The sequence below is a fragment of the Hylobates moloch genome, unplaced genomic scaffold, assembly GCF_009828535.3.
Source record: "Hylobates moloch isolate HMO894 unplaced genomic scaffold, HMol_V3 SCAFFOLD_8, whole genome shotgun sequence".
NCBI lineage: Eukaryota > Metazoa > Chordata > Mammalia > Primates > Hylobatidae > Hylobates > Hylobates moloch.
The window spans coordinates 60,499,907-60,520,937 of NW_026652283.1; the positions used below are offsets into that span (position 1 = coordinate 60,499,907).

The 21,031-nt window shown below is 36.6% G+C and overlaps 1 protein-coding gene and 1 pseudogene across 2 annotated transcripts in view; both read left to right on the plus strand.

Annotated features, from left to right (window-relative positions):
* TNFSF4 (TNF superfamily member 4) overlaps positions 1 to 21,031 on the plus strand; it is a 310,041-nt gene that overhangs the window by 156,224 nt on the left and 132,786 nt on the right. The gene's annotated exons all lie outside the window — the stretch shown is intronic.
* Positions 12,461 to 13,682, plus strand: LOC116473225 (large ribosomal subunit protein eL6-like; annotated as a pseudogene).

A 21,031-nucleotide genomic window follows, 5' to 3' on the forward strand; every position in this document is an offset into this window, starting at 1 on the left:
CACAATGCGGAAGGGTATTCTTTTGAATAAGCAGTGTTGAGTAAACTGGATATCCACATTTTGAGTAAACTGGATATTGACATGCAAAAGAATGAAATTGGACTTTTATCTTACATCAGATACAATCAACTCAAAATGGATTAAAGTCTTAAATGCAGGACCTAAAACTGTGAAACTACTGGAAAAAACAAGAGAAAATCTTGACATTGGCCTTGACAATGAGTCTTTTAATATGAAATCAAAAGCTCAGGCAGCAAAAGCAAAAATAAGCAAGTGGGACTACATCAAACTACAAAGCTTCTGCACAGCAAAGGAAAAAATCAACAAAATGAAAAGGCAACCTATGCATTGGAAGAAAATATTTGCAAACCATGTATCTGTTAAGGGGCTAATATCCAAAATATTTAAGGAATTAAAACAACTCAACAGCAACAAAATAAACAATCTGACACAATCTTGATAAGCAATTCAGTGATCAAACTCTAAGTTTAAATATGATTATTCCAGAAAGTCAGAAGTATCTTTCCTACTCTTAGAAAATTGCCAAAGATTCCGTTTTCTCACCCATAGTAGCCTACCTTTAATCACGTGTCCTTACAATTTAGGGTATAGTTGAATGGTACATTTTTTTTTTTGCCTCCACATATGGTTGCAGTATGATTTCATGGGGTTTTCTAAATCTTCAGTAGTCTTTTATTGAAGTAGCAGGCTGTGGTTAACATAAATAGACAAAGAACTCCCCTGTGATTTTTTATCTGATATTCTTTTTTCTTTGATGTCTAGACTTTACCCTTAAAGATGATAAGACTTTTATCCTATAAGGAAATAAATGGAATGTCTGATTTATTGAAACAGCTTTTATGGGGATTGAAATAGGGAGATATTGAAATAGCAGATTAATTTTTAAAATCCTCTTACCATCAATTCCATGCATATGACTGTAGTGAATTTTATATCTTAATTGACCCAACTCAGCAAGTACTCAGGCTGGCCAGAATTTTTTATTTATCTAAATGTTTGTAATTTCAAATCACAGATGAAGAGCACAGAGAAGACTTAGGTCACACGTAAAAAATGGAAAACAAAATTATTAATCTCTAATGACCTTGTTTTCTGTTTTCATCTCTCATCCTTCCTCATCTTTCTTTGGTATTAGATACTGTTGAAATCTTCCACCACCTTGACCTCTCTCTCCTTTGAGTTTCCACCGTGTTGGCTCACCCTGCTGCCCTTGCCCCAGTTCTCCTACCATTTAACCGTGGCCATAGCTAATGTTCAGTGTTAGGGCCAAACATTATACCCATTGTACTTCACTTGGGAGAGTGTGGCTTTGACTGTCAGATGAATGGCTCTTTGAGGGGGTTGGTATCTCCAGCTTTGATGACATTCAGCACTCTTTCCTCTTTGTCTCTGTCTACAAGTTCAGCATTACATCACGATGCAAAGAAATACTGGAGTTTCCCAATTATCAAATATTCAGTAATTTAGCTTAAATATTTTCTTTTTTCAACAGTGACTGCATCTCTATCTTTTGCCTTCCAGGTCCTGTGCCACATACTAGAAAGAAAATAGAGATTACAGAGAAAGTAATTGCTCTCAAGGAGCTCAAATTCCAGTGATGCATGCATAGAATGAAACATGTTAGATAATAGAAGTATGCAAAATGGATGTGCTATGGAAATGCAGAGAAGGAAGTTGGACATCATCAAATGGAGGGCACTGAAGGCTGATAGAATAGTGTGAGCAGAGGCCATAGCATATGTAGCCTGCTTGAGCGCTAGCAAGTATTCTCATGGTTTCGTAGGCTGAGAAATGAATCAAAATTAAGAGCTCAAGAATGGGAAGAATGGTGTAAAATAGAAATCATAAGTAGTAAATTTTAGAATTTTTACTGTGATTATAAAACAACAAAATGTATACAGTAGTTCTTAGAAGACAAGATACGTAATGTAAGAAGAAATAGAATAATCGCTGGGATCAGAAAATTCAATTAGAGGTTTGTGAGACAGGCAAAAGGGAGGTCGCCATATTTCACAACGGAAATCATATCGATTTTGATTTAGAAATGTGGGTTTAAGTGTATTTATTATAATTTTTATTATGTAAAGGTGACAGTAGGATATGTAGAATGTATGACTAATAAATCACTAGAAAAGAAGAAAAACCTAATAAAAGTCAATGCAGCAAAATATATGATTATACATAAGGGAAAAGGCAAGAAGTAAAAAAATAGAAAGCATATAATAAAATGATAGTAGTCACATCTGACATATTCCAAATGTCCCTATTATAAGACAAGTGTTCCTAGGCTGGGCTCTAAACACAAAATTCAAATATTACTATTTACATATAATAAGTATACCTAAACCTAAGTGACTAGACAGTTCAAAATAAGGAATGAGCTTGGCCATTTTATAAAAGTGTGTGTAATATACTAAGAGAGAAGATACACTTTCCATGAGTAATGCAAATTGACAAGTCATTAAGAGAACTGTCGATAGTCTATAAAAATATCTTGGATCCTCAGAGAGATTATCAAAAGGAGCATGCTCCTTTTGAAAAAGAAGAAAAACCCAGAGAAAATCTAAAGCATTGGGAGAATTTCTTGTAAATAAAGTGTCTTGTACTTTTTTGGAGAACAGAGCTATGAAGCATCACTAACAATAAGCGATGATTAAATATACTATTATAATTAAATGTGTTACTGCTTAGGATGTGGCAAAATTAAAGGTATTTGTAAATCCAATATTCCAAAAGAGTTCTCAAGCCAAGTAGACACAGCATGCATATAGTTTAAAACAAAACTGAATTGCCTTATTCAATTGAGAATGTTAGGTTTTATTTATGTTCCTAATGAATTCTTTATTATCTTTAAACTTTCTATTAAAATGCTAAGTATCTAATATAGCCATATAAAACATCACATAAAAACTGGATGGCAAATGATAAATCAGAAGAAAAAAATAAACTGTATAATGGGCAATGACTTGATATCCTTAATGTATCAAGATCTTTTATGTAGGGGGGAACATTTTCTCCTCCTCCCAGAATCCTGACATTGGTTACTAAGGTAGAATTTTCAACTATTTAGTAGAAAAATGAAGAGAATATCCATTACTACATTCTGAAACCTTTGGGGAGATTGAGAGAAAGAATTGTGATGCAGGGCTGCCACTTGCTCAGGGCTGTGCATCTGTCCCTGTAAATGGGGCTGAAACTCAGCTGAATCTGCGGGCCTTGTGTCCTGGAGAGAGCTAGTATTTACCTGGAGGAAAGGGCTGATTCCAACGAAGATGTTGGTGTCTCCAAGCCTGAGGGCCTGGATCCACGTGTAGCAGGTACTTCTTTCTACAAACTTGCCATTTGGGCTGGCTGGGGGCCCTGTGAGCATGTGTGTTTTAGCCTCTTCTGGCTTCTTTTCCATTTTAGATAAGCCCCCACGGCTGGGATACTCTGGTCTCTTCTGCATATAACAGACTTAACTGTCTTCTGAATTAAGAGGCCCACAGTTTATGCCTGAGCCTGGGGGAGAGGGACTGGTGGTAAGTCTGATTAATTCAGAAGTGAACTTCTAGGAAATCTATGTGACTTCCTCAACATTATCTTCATTAGTAAGAAAGCTGATAATTTGATTTCTATATTTTGAGTCTTTGTCTATTTTCTCTCTTGGTTTAGGATTTCAGAGAGGAAAAAGGAGGATGTTATTCCATCACTGATCTTAAGCCCCACATTAATCAATAAAAAGAGAGAGACAAGAAATTAAAAAAAGGGAAGAGGACAGGAAATTCATTCAAACACAAATACAACAAAAAGGAACACAGAAAGGCAGTTTGTATGAGTAAAAATTCATGTCTCAAGCAACTGATGAAATGAAAATTGAAATGCTGATAGATAATTTTCACCAATGCAATGAGAAATTTAGAAAATTTTAACAAGTTATGTCAAGGTGATAAATAGAGGCTCTTGCAGTTGCTAGTGGGTTGTAAATCTGGATATTTCTGAAGACAGGGATGGTACTATACATGAAAAACCTTAGAATTTACAACTTTCCTTCTAAGACTCATCTTAAGAAAATCATCATGGATATGCACAAATGTATACTTACCAGATAATTAATACACATCACAAAAGTAGCATATAAGCCAGAATCAAGCAAATGGAATTAAACTGTTTTAAGGTCCTTGCTCTGTGCCAGAAGAGGTTAAAAGCAACAAGAAATATTAGACATTGCTAATTCAAGGATGCCTATTATAATTTCTAAAGTAACCACCAAAAAGGAGTAAAGTAGTAAAAAGATATCAGAGGATGTGTCCGTTACCAATTTGTTGCTCCTCATCTCCAAATCCACATTTTATTGCCCTGCTTGAGGTACTGATCATTTCTCTCTTGCCAGTTGGCATGATGGTAAGCTTCATCAGTAGAGGGTGTGGGAGAGATGCTGGAGGAGGAAGGGGCTCTTCCTGGTTCTGGTGTGCTCTACCTGGTTGACTCTTGTATCCCACAGAACTTCCTCATGGACACCTTACCCTACCACCCCAGTGTGTGGTTTTCCACACAAATGCTTCGTCTACACCCTAGAGGGTGGCTTCCCAGTTCCACCAGTGAGACCTGAGGTCATCTCCACTGTCTAGTGGGCTATGGTCATGCCCTCTCCAATGAGGTTTGAATCTCAGCCTGGTGAAGGAGAGGGGTCCTTCAGATTTATTCCTTTATTGTTTACTCTCACAGCCCTAGGGTAGTGGCTCCTCCCTTTTACTGGTACTGCATTTTATCTTGTGTCTATATCTGACTTCTGTGTAATTTAGCATTCTCTTAACTTATTAGCAAATCCCGTATTACTTCAATCTTCTATTACAGTTAATATATCTGTATATTAAACTTTGCCAATTCAAATGGCTATATGATTTCTGTTTCCTGATTGGACTTTGATGGATACACAGGAAAGAAAGGCAAATAATAAAAAGTGGTCAATCCAAATGATGGCAAAAAAGGAGCAATAAAAGAACACAGAGGAAGCATGACAATGAGATAACAAATATTAAGACCCAAACTGATCACTAAGAACATTACATGTAAATGGACTAAATGCTTTAATATACACAGAGATTATTAGTTTGGTTTAAAAACTTAAACATATGATGTTTACATGAGATAATATAAAATATAAGAATAAAATATAAAATGTGAGGCTGTGAAAAGATTAAAATTACATGGTGCTAAATATCTACCATGTAAACTACCAAAAGAAACCTGATGCAGCTATATTAGCAAAAGTGAACTTTAAGTCAAAACATTATTAGTGATAAAAAGAGGCAGGCTAAATAAGTTTCAACTTGCCATGAAGAAATAATTTTAAATTTGTATGCATCTAATAACATAAGTATTAACATATAAGACAGAATTAACAAAACTGCAAGGAGAATAGACAAATCCACAGTCTTCACTGGAGGTTTTTCACATATATTTCTCAGTGACTGCTACAACAGCAGACAAAGAAAAAAAAAAAAGAAAAAGTACAATAAAATTATAGAAAATTTGAAAACTGTATTAAGAAAATATATCTAAAGGACAGCTATATAACACTATACATTCTTTACAAGCCTACACTTTTAAGAATTGACTATATTTTGGGCCCTGAAGCAAGACTTAAGGATTAAAATAATAAGATGTTCTATAATGACAGTGCAATTAAAGCAAAAAATCAATTACAAAATGTTAAGTTGAAAAATCCCTGTATGGTTGTAAATTAAGAAATATATTTCTGAATACCCCTGGGTCAAATATTTAAAAGTCACAATGGAAATTAACAAATGTTTTGAATTAAACGATAAACAAAATACTGCATATCAAAACGTGTGGGACCCTGCTAAAGCAGTGTTTGGAGGACATTTTTTGCCCTTAAATACATACAGTAGAAAAGAAGACAGTCTCAAAGTAAATAAACTTGTCATCTATCTCAAGAATTTAGAGGAACAACAACAAATTTAAGCTAAAGAAAGTAGAAAGAAGAAAACAATAAAGAAACGAAACTAGTGAAATGGAAAGCAAAAGAAAGGAGCCACGAAGTCAAAAGATGTTTTTGTGATTAATACATTTTGGTGAGACTGATAAAGACAAAAAGAGGGATAACACAAATTTCAATATTGGAAGGAAAAAGGTGACATTAGTACAGAACTGACAGTCATTAAAAGCTCATGTGAACATTATGAACAACTTATTTTTTATCCATACATTAAAAATGTATATGAAAAGGATACATTATTAACAAAATACAAATACCAGATTTTATGCTAAAATAAATGGAAAACCTGAATAATTCTGTAACCACTAAGAAATTGAGTCCATCATTAAAAATATTTTCATTAAAAAATTTCAGGTCCAAATGGCTTCACTGTTGAGTCCTATTAAATGTTTAAGTAAGAAATAATGCCAGGTTTACATAAACTATTTGAGAGAAGAGGAAAGGGAACAATCTCAACTCATTTGATAAGGTTAGCATAATGTTAATAGCAAAGTCTAATAAGGACATTACAAAAAGGAAAAAAAAATCACAAGCTTTTAAGTGCAAAAAGTCCTAAAAAATTCAGCAGGCAAAATTCAGCAATATATAAAAGGGATAGTGTATCCCCACCAAGTTACATTTATTTTGGAAATACAAGTTGATTGGTTTTCAAATCAATCAACTAAAAAAGAAAAATTATGTAATTATCTCAATAGTTCCAGAAAAATCTCTGATAAAATTCAGTATCTATCCATGATCTTAAAAAAAACTCAGTAAACTATAAAAGGGATATTTCTTCATTTGTGAAAAGGTACATAGTTAACAAAATAGCAAAGATCATTCTTCACAGTGAAATGTTACAGTTTCCCTTTGAGATCAACAATATAATAAGGATGACTCCATCACCATTACTGTTCAAAATTTTACAGGTCCTAGCCAGTGTAATAAGACAAAATGCAAATGAAGGGCATGAGGACTAAAAAGAGAAAATAAATACTGAAAACGCAAATGAAGGGCATGAGGATTAAAAAGAAAATAAATGGTCATTCATTCTTTACAAAGGTTATGAACATTTAGATGTAGAACATCTAAAATAATCTATAGATTATTAGAATGAATAAAAGAGTTTAACTCACACCTATATATGTCCCACCCCATAAGATCTTCTACCATGTGACATTGATATTTCTCCATTGAGTGGTGGAGTCTATGGTCCTTCTTCTTGAACCTAAGTGGACCTTGGCAATTGCCTCAGTCACTGGAATGCAGTGGAAGGATCCTGTGTGACTTTTGAGGCTATTTTATAAGCATCAATACAGCTTCTTAGCTCTCTCTCAGGATACTTGCTTTTGAGACCCAGGTCTTATTAGGACACCATATGTCAGTCCACAGTCCCAGTTAGGCTCCAAGATGCTAGGCAGCATGAATAACTAGACATATGAATGGGCTGGCCTTCGGATAATTCCTTCCTAGCCTTTGATTCTTCCAGCTGAGTCCCCAGATAACATGGAACAGGGATAAGCTGCCCTCACCATGTCTTGTCTGAGTAACTCAACAACAGACATCTTGAAATAAAAAAATTATTATTGTTGTTTTAAGTCACTTAGTTTTGGAGTAGTTTTAGCAGCAATAGATAACTAACGTAGGTCAATATAAAAATCTATGCATTTTATAAAACATTCAGAAACAAAATAAAAGGATTTTTAAAAAAAAGTAGTGCTGTGTCTCCATATGGAAAAATAAAAATTATTATCTCCCACCATACACAAACAACAATTCCAGGTAGATTATAGATCTACATGTGGAAGACAAAAGAATAAATATTCTAGAAGACAAAATAGAAAAATGTCTTCAAGACCTTGACACAGGGGAAAAGGTCTCAATAAAACACACACACACACACAAACACACACAGAGAGAGAGAGAGAGAGAAAGAGAGAAAGAGAGAGGGGTGGGATGGAGGAAGAGAGAAGGAAGAGAATAGTTAATAAAGTTGACTGCAGTCAAATTGAAAACTTCTGTTTATCAAAAGATACCATTATAAGACTTAAAGGCTAATCACAGAGTACAAGATATTTGCAACACATATTGCTGACAAAGGGATTGTATTTAGAATAAAGAATTTGTATAAAAAATAAGAAAAAGACAGACAACCCAATTCAAAATGTGCAAGAGACTTGAACAAGGCATTTAACTAAAGAGGTTATTCAGAGTCCAATAACACTGAACAGGTGCTCCACCTTACTAGTAATCAGGGACCTTTTCTGTATTATGAGCCTAATCATGCATAATTTTGAGGGTTGTAAAAAACACAAGATATAATTTTTAAACTTTTATTTTGAGATAATTCAACCTTACAGAAGACTTGCAAGAACTCTCATATATATTTTGCTCAGATTAACCAAGTGTTACAATTTTGTCATATTCTGCACTTCCTTTCCAGATCCAGACTCACGTGTGTGTGTATGTACCTATTATTTTCTGAATCATTTGAGGGTTTTATGTTAGTATATCATGTCCTTTTCTGGCTAAATACTTTAAATACTTCAGTATTTCATGAGAACAGAAGACCTTCTTTACATGACCACAGTATGATTATCGCATTCAGAAAATTTAACATAGATTTGCCACTATTATCTGATATAGACTTAATATTTCAATTTTCCAATTGTCTTAATAGAAAAACTTTTTTTTCCAAAACCAGAATCCATTCCAGGATCATGCACTGTATTTAGTTGATGTTTCTGTCATTTTCTTTAATCTGTAATGGTTCCTCAGCCTTTGTCATTCATGACATTGACGCATTTGAAGAATATAAGCTAGTTGTTCTGTACATTGTGTTTGAATTTGGGTTTGACTGCTATTTCTTCATGATTAGATTTAGATTTTGCATTCTTGGCTGGTATAGTACATTAGCAATATTTTTTCCTTCTCAATATGTCAACAGTATATAACTTAAAGGACCTGGCATAAATAGATTGTCATTATATCTTACCTTACTGTTATATTTTTTTATTGTGAGCAATTTCTCAGCATTTTTGGGAAAAAGTAGAGAATGAATTGATTTAATAAATAAAGCATTTTATAAAGTATTTTATGTGTGAATATATTTATCTGACAGTTTTATGGTAAAACCTGAAACAGATGAGGTTGCCAAAACTGATCATTCCAAGAAGCAATTAATAACTAGTATTCTCAGAGTCAATGAAGATGCTTACAGAGAACCATTTGGAGAATTTTTTATGTGTTCCCTGGAGTTGGAGGGGTGCAGGGACTAGTATCTGACTCAAAGCTGCAAAGTCTAAAGGTGAGAGTTGGAGGCCTTAGCTCTGCTGACTTGGGGCAGAGTAAGGGAAGTTGGAATCCATCATGATTTCTAACATCTGGCCTGACAAGGAAGCTTGAATTTCCCTTGAGCTTATGAGACCCCACAGGAGGAAGTCATATTGAATTCTCTTGAATGAGACTTCACTAAAGAGGACTGAGCCCTGCAGATGGTTGGGCCACAAGAAACCAGTGGATAAAGGGAATGTGTAAGTGGCCATCTGGAGGAGGCATAGTGTATGTGAAAGGAAGTGTAGGCAAGTGTAGGAAGTGTAGGAAGTGTTCCCTAGTGATGGAGATCGTCTGTGAAAAAGTCACAAAACCACTCCAGGAAAGAAACAACTGACATTTGGAATATCCTTTGCAGAGAGACTACCTACACTAGACTATAACCGTATGGTGAAATATTACCTTTACTTACCCATGCCTCTTCCCACCCATCTCACTCCCGTCCCTGAAGGGCCCCAGAGTATCTGCCAGGGAGTGAAGGAGAAGGTGGAATAAGAGCTAGAGATTAATATGATCACCCCCATCTTTTCTCATTATAGGCTTCCAAGCCTGAAGTAGGTCAGAGCTCAGAGAAGGGAGAAGTTTTAAAGTTGATGAGAATAGAGTTTTAATTACTATACTTGATTAGAATTTCTAATACTTAGAAAAAGACATTACTAAATTTCATCAAGTCTAAGATGCTATTGATTCTAAGATGCTTCATTATTTTTATATAACACTAAGAAAGGGAAAAAATCTCCTTCCAATTATGTTTATAAGATGCCACTGAGATTTGGATTTCAGAGATGAGATGTTTAAATGGAAAAGTATGTTCATGTTGGAGTAGATTAACATATTTTATTATCTGAGAGTGATTAGAAAAGCTATGAGACCCGTGTAAGATTTCATCCAGGGAAGGGTGATGTGGTTTGGCTATCTGGCCCCACCCAAATCTAATCTTGAATTGTATTTCCCATGTGTTGAGGGAGGGACCTTTAATCCACACATGTGGAGGGAGGGAGGTGACTGGATCATGGAGGCAATTTCTCCCATGCTATTCTCATGATAGTGAGTGAGTTCTCAGGAGATCTAATGGTTTTATGAGTGTCCCTTCCACCATGACTGTAAGTTTCCTGAGGCCTCCCCACCCATGTGAAACTGTGAGTCAATTAAACTTCCCCCTTTTTTTTAAAATAAATTACCCAGTCTCGAGTAGTATCTTTATAGCAGTACAAAAATGGACAAATACAAAGGATAAGTGAATTAATATAGAGGTTTTAAGTGGGGAAGGCAGTGGGATAAAAAGGTAAAAGTGATTCCTGCTTCTTCTCTACATTGTCCAACTGGTTCAAGAAACTGGTTGAATGATGCAGTTTCTCAGTCTAATTTCAGGCTAACAACTATACATGGGCCAAGCCTGCCTTTCACAAATGCTTGAACAGAAAAGGGGATCTGTGTGCTTAAAGGTTCATTTGAAGGTTCATCTCTTCCACTTAAGCGTGTTTCATCCTGCCCAGAAAGAGTTGAATACATTCCCTGAATATTATTTTAGGTGCTAGATTTTCTTGGTAGGAATTAAAACTTGGGGTACATGGAAATACTGAAAAACTTGGAGTGTTCTTATAATTTATGAGAAATAACAGGAAAGATTTTTTCCAAAATTGTTACTGTTTTTGCAAATTGTAGATCTCATGCCCTTTTGGCATGTTTCATAACATATGGAATAGTATAACTAAAATACCATCTGGTCTCTCTGCCTCTTAGGTGTCTGGATAAATTAAATGGAATCCTCCCAATTCTATGGCCTATGGAAGTCTGAAAAATTCCTGTTTGTTTTTGTGAATTCCTAGGGGATTATGTCCTATGGTTCCTCAGGCTCTGACTCTTAAGTGCATCAAGCTGGGTTTGCAGCTAGACCCCTGTGGTGATTTTACAAAATGTCCACAAATTCTTTAACACTCTTCTCTTCAAGAGATAGCACTTAATTCCTCTCCCCTTGACTGTGAGATGGACTAAATGACTTACTTCTAATAAAAATAATATGGTGGAAGTGACAATGTGTGGCTTCTGACACTAGGTTATGAGGCATGTGGCTTACTCTTTGTCTTCTCTCCCAGATTGCTTGCTCTGAGGGAAGCCAGCTTCCATGCCATGAGGGCACTTAAACAGTCCTGTGGAGAGAGAGGTCCATAAAGTGAGGGACTGAGGCCTCCAGCCAACAGCCATGTAATTAAGCCATCTTGGAAGTGGTGGTTGGTTTCTTTGGCAATTTATTGAGAGTAAGTAACGTTTTAGAAGGAAGAGTCAGAGTTTGTAGTTGTGCTTCTATCAGCAGTGATTATATTAAGGCCCAGAATCATTTTGCCTTAACAATGGTGAACACCTAAAGGACTTTTCCCTCATGAGCAATTGGTTCTCCTTATCCTGGATTTTCCCTTTTCTAAACCATTCTCTCTAGCCAGTGAGATTTTCCTATGTCATTTATGTATCCGCCAATTAAGAAGTGCATCCATTCCCAACCCAGTCCCCTTGCCTTCAGGATAAAATCCAAATTCTACCTAGTTTTATAAGAACTCTCAGCACTGCCGTGATATGAGATTGTGGTCACTTCTCTGGCCGTGGGATATTTATTTTGAATATCATGCAATAAAGGTTTTATTTTTCACAAGTTCTATGGAAATGAAAGATACCATAACCTTTACTTGGAGGTTTTTTGTTCTAGAAATGAATATTTATTTTATGTCAATGGTTTTTTTTACATACACAGAATTACTGGACCAAGTGACCAGAGCTTCTGAGAAAGAAAGAAATAGCTGTTTTCACACTTTTATAGCAGAAATAGTGAAAACTGTGTGGGCAGTTAAAACTGGACAGGATAATAAAAAGATATCAGTAAAACAATATATCTTTCTTCTGATAATGCTGTTGCATTAAATTCTTAAACGAAGAATAAAAATAATTATGATATTTTCACTGTGTAGTCATTGAAAAGTAAAAGTGTGACTTATATATTATTGACCTGGAATCTTGTCTATCATATACAGTAGAAAAAATGGTTAGAGAACAGTATGTAGAGAATAATGACATTTAAAATAATCACATAATCATATGTAGAGAATAATATAATATTTAGTTATGTATGCATACACAAATAGTGTAGAAGGCTCTATATCAAGTTGTTAATGATGATTATCTCTGGGGAAAGGTTTATGAGGGGTTTGTGGGATGCTTTTTACATTATTCACTTCTGAATTTAAAAAGTATAAAAACATCTTTTATAATTTAAAAAGATAGTTCCATTTTATAAAGATCAAGGATCACATAAACTAGGTGATAGAGCAGGAGCACTGTCATCTCGGACAAACACCGCCACTTTAAATTCCATCTCCCATTCAAGCCTCATGCATTTCAAGGAAACCTCTTCTAACTACAGAAAGAGCAGCCAGAAAGAGCAGACAGGAAAACACAGACAAGACAGCTCGCTGTTTCCCATCTTGCAAGACGGCGGGTGAAAAAGTTGAGAAGCCAGATACTAAAGAGAAGAAACCCGAAGCCAAGAAGGCTGATGCTGGTGGCAAGGTGAAAAAGGGTAACCTCAAGGCTAAAAAGCCCAAGGAGGGGAAGCCCCATTGCAGCCGCAACCCTGCTCTTGTCAGAGGAATTGGCAGGTATTCCTGATCTGCCATGTATTCCAGAAAGGCCATGTACAAGAGGACGTACTCAGCCGCTAAATCCAAGGTTGAAAATAAAAAGAAGGAGAAGGTTCTTGCAACTGTTACAAAACCAGTTGGTGGTGACAAGAACGGCGGTACCCGGGTGGTTAAACTTCGCAAAATGCCTAGATATTATCCTACTGAAGATGTGCCTCGAAAGCTGTTGAGCCACCGCAAAAAACCCTTCAGCCATCACGTGAGAAAACTGCGAGCCAGCATCACCCCCCAGGACCATTCTGATCATCGTCACTGGACGCCACAGGGGCAAGTGGGTGGTTTTCCTGAAGCAGCTGGCTAGTGGCTTGTTACTTGTGACTGGACCTCTGGTCCTCAATCGAGTTCCTCTATGAAGAACACACCAGAAATTCGTCATTGCCACCTCAACCAAAATCAATATCAGCAATGTAAAAATCCCAAAACATCTTACTGATGCTTACTTCAAGAAGAAGAAGCCGCCAAAGCCCAGACACCAGGCAGGTGAGATCTTCGACACAGAAAAAGAGAAATATGAGATTACGGAGCAGCGTAAGATTGATCAGAAAGCTGTGGACTCACAAATTTTACCAAAAATCAAAGCTATTCCTCAGCTCCAGGGCTACCTGCGATCTGTGTTTGCCCTGATGAATGGAATTTATCCTCACAAGTTGGTGTTCTAAATGTCTTAAGAACCTAATTAAATAGCTGACTACAAAAAAAAAAAAAAAAAAAGACAGCTCGGGCACAGAGGGAGGTGGAGGGAAGTCCCTTGGGTAACTGCCAAATTTTACCCTCATACGATCAGCCCCAGTAAAACAGTGGGCCTTAATAAGCACATTCCTTTCCCTTCAGGGGCACTGAGATAGGTAAGCTAAAAGCAGACTTGGGGGATATGCCTGCAGCTGCAGAAAGATGTGTGGGAACAGACACACAACTCTCCCTCCCAGATAAGCACAACAAAGAGACACAGAAGCAGTCTAAGCCTCTGATAAACTCTCCCACCCTGAATCCTTAAAAACTCTTAGTCTGGCTGCATAAATGTCTTCTTTTGAGAAGTGTCTGTTCATGTCCTTTGCCCACTTTTTGATGGGGTTGTTTGTTTTTTTCTTGTAAATTTGTTTGAGTTCATTGTAGATTCTGGATATTAGCCCTTTGTCAGATGAGTAGGTTGCAAAAATTTTCTCCCATTCTGTAGGTTGCCTGTTCACTCTGATGGTAGTTTCTTTTGCTGTGCAGAAGCTCTTTAGTTTAATGAGATCCCATTTGTCAATTTTGGCTTTTGTTGCCATTGCTTTTGGTGTTTTAGACATGAAGTCCTTGCCCACGCCTATGGCCTGAATGGTATTGCCTAGGTTTTCTTGTAGGATTTTAATGGTTTTAGGTCTAACATTTAAGTCTTTAATCCATCTTGAATTAATTTTTGTATAAGGTGTAAGGAAGGGATCCAGTTGCAGCTTTCTACATATGGCTAGCCAGTTTTCCCAGCACCATTTATTAAATAGGGAATCCTTTCCCCATTTCTTGTTTTTGTCAGGTTTGTCAAAGATCAAATAGTTGTAGATATGCGGCATCATTTCTGAGGGCTCTGTTCTGTTCCATTGATCTATATCTCTGTTGTGGTACCAGTACCATGCTGTTTTGGTTACTGTAGCCTTGTAGTATAGTTTGAAGTCAGGTAGCGTGATGCCTCCAGCTTTGTTCTTTTGGCTTAGGATTGACTTGGCAATGCGGGCTCTTTTTTGGTTCCATATGAACTTTAAAGTAGTTTTTTCCAATTCTGTGAAGAAAGTCATTGGTAGCTTGATGGGGATGGCATTGAATCTATAAATTACTTTGGGCAGTATGGCCATTTTCACGATATTGATTCTTCCAACCCATGAGCATGGAATGTTCTTCCATTTGTTTGTATCCTCTTTGATTTCATTGAGCAGTGGTTTGTAGTTCTCCTTGAAGAGGTCCTTCACATCCCTTGTAAGTTGGATTCCTAGGTATTTTATTCTCTTTGAAGCAATTGTGAATGGGAGTTCACTCATGATTTGGCTCTCTGTTTGTCTGTGATTGGTGTACAAGAATGCTTGTGATTTTTCTACATTGATTTTGTATCCTGAGACTTTGCTGAAGTTGCTAATCAGCTTAAGGAGATTTTGGGCTGAGACAATGGGATTTTCTAGATATACAATCATGTCATCTGCAAACAGGGACAGTTTGACTTCCTCTTTTCCTAATTGAATACCCTTTATTTCCTTCTCCTGCCTGATTGCTCTGGCCAGAACTGCCAGCACTATGTTGAATAGGAGCGGTGAGAGAGGGCATCCCTGTCTTGTGCCAGTTTTCAAAGGGAATGCTTCCAGTTTTTGCCCATTCAGTATGATATTGGCTGTGGGTTTGTCGTATATAGCTCAAACACATGAAGAAATGCTCATCATCACTGGCCATCAGAGAAATGCAAATCAAAACCACAGTGAGATACCATCTCACACCAGTTAGAATGGCCATCATTAAAAAATCAGGAAACAATAGGTGCTGGAGAGGATGTGGAGAAATAGGAACACTTTTACACTGTTGGTGGGACTGTAAACTAGTTCAACCATTGTGGAAGTCAGTGTGGCGATTCCTCAGGGATCTAGAACTAGAAATACCATTTGACCCAGCCATCCCATTACTGGGTATATACCCAAAGGAGTATAAATCATGCTGCTATAAAGACACAAGTACACGTATGTTTATTGCGGCACTATTCACAATAGCAAAGACTTGGAACCAACCCAAATGTCCAACAACGATATACTGGATTAAGAAAATGTGGCACATATACACCATGGAATACTATGCAGCCATAAAAAATGATGAGTTCATGTCCTTTGTAGGGACATGGATGAAACTGGAAAACATCATTCTCAGTAAACTATCGCAAGGACAAAAAACCAAACACCGCATGTTCTCACTCATAGGTGGGAATTGAACAATGAGAACTCATGGACACAGGAAGGGGAACATCACATTCCGGGTACTGTTGTGGGGTGGGGGGTGGGGGGGGCGGGGACAGCATTAGGAGATATACCTAATGCTAAATGACGAGCTAATGGGTGCAGGAAATCAACATGGCACATGGATACATATGTAACAAACCTGCACATTGTGCACATGTACCCTAAAACCTAAAGTATAATTAAAAAAAAATAAATTAAAAAAAAAAAAAAAAAAAAAACTCTTAGTCTGTAAGAGAGTGTGGCTCTGACCTAACCTGGTCAGAAGGCACCGCTCAGGTTTGTTTTCTCTAAAATAAATGTCTTGACTGTCCAGCCGCTTTTCATGTTTCTTTCCTCTTTCTTTAATTCTTACACTAGGAATCCTCAATTAATACCTATACCTCTGTCATCATACAGACCCTCATTTAAATCCTCTTGGAATGATGAATGGTTTGATGTCAGGGTTTAATCACATCTTAAAACTGTTTTCCAAAGGTGTCTTTTATAATGTCATCAGTGGCTAAAACACTACTTGTTATTAAATTATTCCTCATAGCCAATCCTCATGTTATTGTATGTGATTTTCCTCTGGAGCTCAGCTAAAAATGGAAAAAAAAAGAAAGAGTTGATGACTTTGTTTAAAAATGATTAAGTGATTTTTAGTTTTATTTTCATAGCATGTTTATCTTTTTTTAGATATCTTGCCCTTGATCATTTCTTGGAAGCCACATGGTAAAAACAGAGAGTATGGGATTGGAAATTGGAGGAACTGATGTCATACTCTGTTATCTTCACATACCAGTAGTCTACCTGTGGGTCAGTCATTACCTTAAACTGTCTGAACTTTGGTTTTCTCATCTATAAAATGGGAATGAGAGTGTCCTAGAGGATCATAGGAGATGAGGTCAAAGAGTGTGATGAACAATAACATCTTTCACATATGCTGGTTTACTCTTCTCTTTCTCCTGCCCTCTTTCTTTCTCTTCCTTGCTTCTTAGGGATGTCAGAACTCTCTACAATCAGTATCTTCTGTAAAACAGAAAAAGAAAATAACCCTTTTTCTTCTGTACTTCAGAGAGTTACTTTTGTAAGACTCATTTGGACAAATGAATGTCAAAGTGTGTTTTAAAGAATAGGGTCTTACACTAATGCTAGCTATATTTGTGCTTTGCCATATGTCAGCCCTATGAATGCATTTGTCCTAGTGGATACCATCCTTCCCATTTTATAGAGAAGGACATGGTTTGAGAGGACCTGCACAGGGTCTCATAGTACTAGAACCCAGGCTTCCAGACTATTAAGGGCCATTTAAAAAGTTTATTTCTCTTCTGTAAATTAAATGACCTCAATTCTTTTAGCTTTTTCCCTCATAAATTCCACGTATCAAAATAACTGACAAAGAAAAATGAGTGAATTGTTCAATTTTTTTTATATGGAATTTTGCTATTAAAGTTGGATCGATTTATGTGAGTGCCGAGTGTGTATAGGCAGGCACTATGCAGGGAATGAGAAGTGGTAAATGAGAAGACATGATTCCCACCTTTATGGAATGTGTGTTCTGTAGGGTGGGGGTGGGGTGCATGGGTGGTAGCAGAAAATAAGTGAGTAAACAAACAAATGAACAAGATAGTTGTAGGTGGTGATAAGCATTTTTGGATCAAATGAAGCATAGTGATATGAAGGAGTGACAGTGTGGTGGTGTTGGATGAGGAGGCGTGGCCTAGACTGAGTAATCAGAAAAAGATTTTAGGAGGAGATGACCTGTGGCATTCAACAGATATTTGCTGAATGAATTAATGAGTGAATGAGTCATTCATGCAAAGATTAGGAGCGATGGCAGAGAGAGTGTTTGGAAATACTTTTGCTATAGTAGTTAATACTAATAGCTGCTTTTGATTTGCTCTTATGTGCCAGGCACTATGCTTAATTATTTGTATTTACCTAGAAGTTGAATCTTCACAACAACCCAAAGAATTAATTAGAATAACTCCATTTTTTAGATGAGAGTTGTAATGACATTTGTGGTAAAAAAAAAAAAAATGGAACTCTATATTTGAAAATCTTTAATGTTCTTATTACTCCTTTAAATCTCAAGCACTTAAAGAACAACATTTGGTTATACATTAATCAAAGTGCTGGGAAAGGTGGTGGTCTGTGTCATTCACCTAATTTTCTATCAAAATAGATTTGTTAAAGTTGTGTATAAAAATAATACCTTCTTTATCTGCTCTGTTCATGTGTTACAATTAGATCATAGAAGGTCAGAATGGAAAGCAACCTTGGAATTCAACTAGTCCAGCAGTAGTGTTTTATGAATAGACTTAGGCATAAAGAAATTAAATGAATCTTTAAAAAAAACTGGATTTTTGTAGTGAGCATTTGGAATGAATAAAACTGTAAGAATCGTTATCATTTGTTCACATAAATTACATGTTTCTCAAACAGAACATTTGTTCTTCATAAAAACTACAATGACATTATAATCCCCACTTTGCTGATAGAGGCACCCAAATAAACTGCTCAAGATCACATTGACACTAAACAGTAAACCCAGGATTTAAAGTCAGATATGCTCCTCCAATACACTTTGCTTTTACTTTCAAAATAAGATCAACTCATAGTAAAAATCTTTTAGAAATTAATCATAGCAGTTACAGTAGTTTGGATTGAATGTTTACTCATTCTAGGACACTGGAAATTATGTTGATTTTGTTTATTTTTGGGGGTAGGGGTGGAGCACTCCACTTGAAAGAAAAAGGTAGAAAAAAATTCCATTACTTGTGTTTCCATTAATGCCTGTAGCATTGCAAATCCAATGATCAACAAAATCCAGTAACATTTGGGCAGTGAGATAGTAGCTCTCAACAACTATGGAGAGAGAAACTTGCAGAGACTATTGGGGGAAATCCCTAACCTAAGAAAATCCCTCCTCAGCAACAAAGTGTCCCAGGGACCTTTGAGATTCTATTAAGGGCTGGTAAAGTAAAATGTCAATCCAAGTGGCAGATACTATCTTTCATGTCTTCTCTGAATTACAGGATTTCTCTCCTCCTATTCCTTCTCTCCTCCTATTTCTCATAGGAAGTTCCTGGCTGGAGAAACTCCCAATATAGGTGGGCCAAAGAGGAAGGACTCTAGGGCTGCTTGCTCTTCCCTGGGGACTTTAAATACCAACTTCTGCTTTTATCTTACATCTATCTATCTATCTATCGTCTGTCTGTCTATCTATCTATCTATCTATCTATCTATCTATCTATCTATCTATCTTCTATCTATCTATCTATCTATCTATCTATCTATCTATCTATCTATCTAATCTATTTATTATCTATCTATCATCTATCTATCTATCTATCTATCTATCTATCTATCTATCTATCATCTATCATCAACCATCTATTTTGGGGGAAGTAGGGGATTATAATGAGCAGTAATCAAACGGCAAGTATAGCCTGATTTATCGAACTCATAAAAATTAGTAAAATATGCCTTTTAGAGATTGAGAGAAATTAGCCTAAAAGTAATTTTTTGGCCATGTGAGCAGTTGACAATAGGTTTAAATACAACTTAATCTTTAGTTGATGAGCCCCTCAGCCTACCCCTGACACTACAAGAAAACTGCTTATAGTTAATGCATGTCTTCCCACATTTCCTAGTCCTTCTTAATGTTCCCCCTCCCAACTTTACTTGTTGGGGGCATGGTGGAATCCTAATTTATACAGTTACCACAGTCTGAGAAACAGGTGAACTCTGCATTCATGATTACAAATTTAGATTGTTTTGCAAAAATAACTGTTGTGCATAATCCCATATAAAGTCTTAATTCCAGGCTCATAAATCAAATAGTCAATACAAAGAGCACTTATGAGTTACCTCCTGTGGATCTTTTGCTAAAACACAATGCAATTTAGTAGTTAGCTGTCCTAAACTAGTAGAAAAGTATTTCAAGGAGATTTGTTTGAATAACCCGTGAGAGAAGGAAAGAAGTAGGATTAGGTAGAGGGAAGAAGTGAAATGCAAAACAGTCACAAGGCGTCATGCAATCCTCATGGATGCCCTGGGTGACTTTAGATAGCCCCTCAGAATCCTAACACCTTGGGGCAAGGGAACTGGGTCTTTATTTACCATCCACCAGTGATTGGATGCAGGTTGGCCCTGGGAGTGAGCCATCATCTTGGGCAAAGCAGCCTTCATAAGCTGAGGGCAGTTTCCAGAGAATGATGCAGTTGAGAGCTGTCAGCTGCTGTCAATACTCCTAAAAGCAGTGGGGAAAAGGAGTGTGCTTCAATTCTGGACACAGATTAGACATCAGGATTTATGGGCTGTTGAATCTGGCTGTTGAATCTGGCACTGAGTGGCATACCACAGCATCCACTACAATATTTAAAAAATATTGTTAGGTAAAGGACATTATAGTCCAATCATTTCTCAAGTGACTGGTACTTTTTATTTCAAATGTGTAATTGGAAAATGTTAACAAACTGGATATATCACTCATAGTTATTAGTTTAGAGGTGTCATGTTAAGTACTCATTGTTATATAGCTGCTAAATTTCTGTATGAATTATATTTTATATATCCTCTTTCATTTATCCAGTGTGATTTGCTTAAAAGAACTCTGAGACTCTTTTGTCTCTGAGTTAAAAGACATGGGTCCTTACCAAAATCTGCCACTTACCATAGAACAAGTCATTTTACTTCCTCATCTGTAAATTAGTGATGATATTTTGGCTGACTCTTCCACAGGGTTGTTGTGCGCAATAACAAACAAAATGCTTGTAAAGGCCTTTTGTAAACTGCTGCTAAAGAAGAGCTCAGTAGCTGTGGGAGTCCTGCTCTGGCTAAAGAGCCTCAGTTAGCATGAGGAGCCCCTGAAATTTGAGGGTAGTGCAGAGTGAAGTGTGGATGATAAAAACAGAGGGAATGAGGCAGGAGATTCCAAAAAGGAAAGGGTGAGGAAGAAAGGTGGAATTTTCCTTAGGTGCCAAAGACTATCGTTTCCTACTTCACCACTGTAACTCAGGCCAGCTTTACTAAAGCAAATTGAAAACAGAACAAAA